A 3,712-nucleotide genomic window follows, 5' to 3' on the forward strand; every position below is an offset into this window, starting at 1 on the left:
TGAAGTTTGAGGCCAAACTTTTGCCAAGAGATTTTAGATTTAAAACCCATCACCATCCGCCAGAACAATCCTAAGAAAACAGAACTAACCAGCCACCTCCAAAAACCATCTTCCAACTGCTCTTGGACACTGCACCCAAGAAAAAGACCAGCAAGACAAAATCCCCTCAAAGGGTCCCCACGGGGAGGTTGGGAAGACACAAGAGCGCACGCAGTTCACGTTTGGGCTGCAAAGCAAGCAGAAAAGAAAAATCCAAATAAAACCACAGGATGGGACTCGAGAACAGGTTGTGTCACAGAAGAACCAGTTTCCCGGTCCCAGCTCCCCTGCCAGGGCCAGAGCAACGGGACCCTGGGCTTTCCCCTCACACCCATCTACTCTCCCCACGAAAGGACATCTGGGTTCCTCCAGCGCCCACCACAGCCCAGCCTCATATCCAGCTATCGCTCCCAATAAATCATTTGGCAAATCAAGGAGCGGTTAAAACTAACGATGGTGAACAACCCACCAGAGCACAGGTCTGTGCTGACTTTACAGCAGCAGGGAAGTCTAAAAGACAATCAATATTTTTGCACCCATAAAATAAGAGGACACTGAAGGAATATCTGTGGAGTCACACTGGGGGTTTGTTTGGGGTTTTTGCTGCTCTTGGTTTTAGTTTGGGTTTTTTTTTTGGTTGTTTTGTTTGTTTGGGCCCATTTTGGTTTTGGTTGAGTGCCTTTTTTTCCCCCAGTCATCTTTCCTATGAGAACAGCAGCTTGAGCCTCCCTCTAAGGCTGAAGAAAGATTTAAATGTACTTCCTGGGAAAAAGAAAACCACACAAAAAACCCACCACCCAAACTTTGAGCCCAGCAGGAACTGTTTCAAGCAGCTACAAGCAACTGCAGAAACAAATAAGAACGTGTTAGGCTGTACCTACTAATCACCACAGGAGACACTAATATGAAAAGTGCTTCTATCTGCATTTTAGTTCCTGACACCTACCTGAACAGATTAAATTACTAAAGCGTTCACACAGCAAAATGGAAGCACTGCAAATAGAACCCAGCCAAATACCTGAACCATCAGCCTCTCTCCAGCTCTGTGTTGCTTGCAGGCACTTAGTTTGTGCTGTATTTGTATTTTTATGCAAGACTGAACACTGATGGAAAGGGAATCAGCATTTTCTCAGGCTGCAAGATTGGCTAACAACCTCCTTTCCCATTTCAAGGGGCAGCACACTTGCTTCAAAACTGCACTGCCTGTGCCCTAAACCCAGTCCACACAAAGGCTGCAAATCTCACACAAGCTACCAGTTATCATTCAGTTTTGGAGCATTTTGGGAAGCTCAGCCTTTCAGCGGAGCAGAAACTTCAGAAAGGTGCAGAGCAGATACTTACAGTGTTGTAATGATCGACATAAACCGCATTTCCCAAGCCAAACACAGCGTATCTCAGGCCTTTCAGATACGTTTTCCCAAAGCGAAAGTCACGCGCTGCCTCTTCTAACCCCTTGCAGAACCACGCTGCACTCTCGGTTGGCTGCCCGTCAGTGTACGTAGCTACCAAGAACACACAAACGTTCCTGCCGGTTGTCTAATAATATCAAGAGAATAGAAGAGATCGGTGCATTTCTCAGAACGCTTCCCATTAGTAAGACAACTGGAACACATGGGGAGTTGGAAGAAGTTAAAAGATGAGGTTTTTTCTAAGTGGGATTTTGGTGTGGGATGCTGCAGGTGATAACCCCAACAGTGGCGAACGGCCATCCCCCCTGCAGAGACGCCTTAAATTAGCCAGGAGAGATCAAACTGTCTGTCTGCTGCTTCACAGAGGTGGTACAAGAGAACAGAACATCTCCCTTCCCCACCCCAATCGACAGCTTCTTGAGCAGACTCTTGCAGCAATCAAGTTTCTCACTGATTCAAAAAAACAACTATCAATATTCACAGAAGAAAAATGCCTCAAGGATTACTCCATCTAAATATGACCAGCAAGGAGTTTTTAGCTTATGAGCCTGTGAAGGCTGCAAATTGTCACCATCTGCTTGTTCTGGCTTTGAACCCTTCCCTGGGGATACAGAGACAGAACAGAGGGACCTGGTGCAACCGCTCTCACTGAACTCACACCTGAGTTACAGAACCAGCTCATACCAAGTCACTGTCACCATCAAAATACTCTAGGCAATCCTCTCCTAGGAATATTCAAAATTTAGGTGTTTTCTGCTGAGGGTTGATGGGCTACACTTATACAGAAGGGAAGCGACTTTTAACACACAGCATTGGGAATTTCCAGAATAATAGGAGAGAAATACAAGGGGAAAAGAGCCTTCGCAACACAAGGAAAAGCTTTTCTTTATTAGTCATATTTATAAGGTACTTACCTCCTCTGGATCATAATCTCCCATGCTGATGACTTCCACAGGCAAACAAAGTGAAATAACGGCTTCAGCCAGACCTCTGGCAAACCTCCAAAAAAAAAAGAAAAAGAGGAATTTATCAATTGCTTCAACCCAAGCATGGTAGCGACCAAACAACCCCCACACGCCCAGTCACAAGACACCTCCCACAACAGAAAGAACAAAGACATCCGAGAACTGGACACTGGACCTAGAATTCCTCATGTTAAGAAAAAAAAAAATCAAGTATATTGGCTGCAAGAAGAGAGTGACATGAATTTTAATGACTAATGATTTCACATTTACACACACCATTTTTTTCAAAAGCACCTAAACCAGTACTTGTCTCTGAGAAGACCCGCTCGCAACTACGGGTACGGCAAGAGTAAACTTTAAACTTCATCATCAATGTCTCTACTGCATGCGCCATTTAAAGCAAGTAGAAAAAAATGTTATTTTTACATAATTTTACGTTATCTTTCATGTTGGGCAATGACTTCTCATGAGCTAATGAACTTTCTGATGTTTACACTGTGCAATACTTCTAAGGCAAGCAACAGACTTGAGTCTCAATATTTCAAATTACTTCATGTAGGTGGGGAAAAAAAAAAGTAACTGATACCTTTGCTGTGCCAGTCTGAGACCCATAGAAAATCTTTACTTTGCCTCCAGGGTGGCTGATCCATTTACGAGTTTGTCTTCTATTCCTTCAGAAGAAGCTGGATTCCCATTGGATTTTTCACCCTAAGAAACAAGCACCACTTCTCATTCAATCCCTTTTCAAAGTGATGTTAACCCCATTCTCCCAAAACCACTTAAAACACCTATCCTGTGAACAGACTCTCAGCACTAATTAAATGAGGCTATCAAAGCATTTTAGCTTCTCACACCCAGAGAAAGACACAACCACGTCTCTGAACTAGGCCACGCTCCAATAAACTCAGGTCACACGCAGCCGGATCCAGCTGAACGCAGGAACCTCCCAACTCGCGCAGCAGAACTTTGCTCACCTGCGCAAGGAGCTTTTACCATCCTGAACAGCCTAATCCCACTCCCGTCCTAAAACCAGCCCAACCTCATCAGTAACATCAATGGAAAGAGGAACCCGAGAACTCCAGCACAAGTAGAGTGATTGATTTGCAGTGACAGAGCAACCCAGGCTGACACGATCTCTCAGTAACGACGGGAGAAGCGTTCAGCAGAGAGCTGCTCCAACATCAGAGCAACGAGGGCACCGAGTCACCCACAAACATGAGACCGTCCAGGCTGCGGATTATAACCCTCAGGTGCACTGAACTGTAAGGAACGTTCAAGGAAGAAACGTTGTTTTCACAA

At 44.9% G+C, this 3,712-nt stretch overlaps 1 long non-coding RNA gene across 1 annotated transcript; it reads right to left on the reverse strand.

The window, feature by feature from the left end:
• Positions 1-1,393: 1,393 nt before the first annotated feature.
• On the reverse strand, positions 1,394-3,351 carry LOC139829483 (uncharacterized). The gene is made up of 3 exons (XR_011741970.1): positions 3,000-3,351; positions 2,363-2,447; positions 1,394-1,575 (listed from the first exon to the last, which is right to left on the reverse strand). It is a non-coding gene; the product is annotated as an uncharacterized lncRNA (long non-coding RNA).
• Between the last annotated feature and the right edge of the window lie 361 nt (positions 3,352-3,712).

The sequence above is a fragment of the Patagioenas fasciata genome, chromosome 19, assembly GCF_037038585.1.
Source record: "Patagioenas fasciata isolate bPatFas1 chromosome 19, bPatFas1.hap1, whole genome shotgun sequence".
Lineage (NCBI taxonomy): Eukaryota > Metazoa > Chordata > Aves > Columbiformes > Columbidae > Patagioenas > Patagioenas fasciata.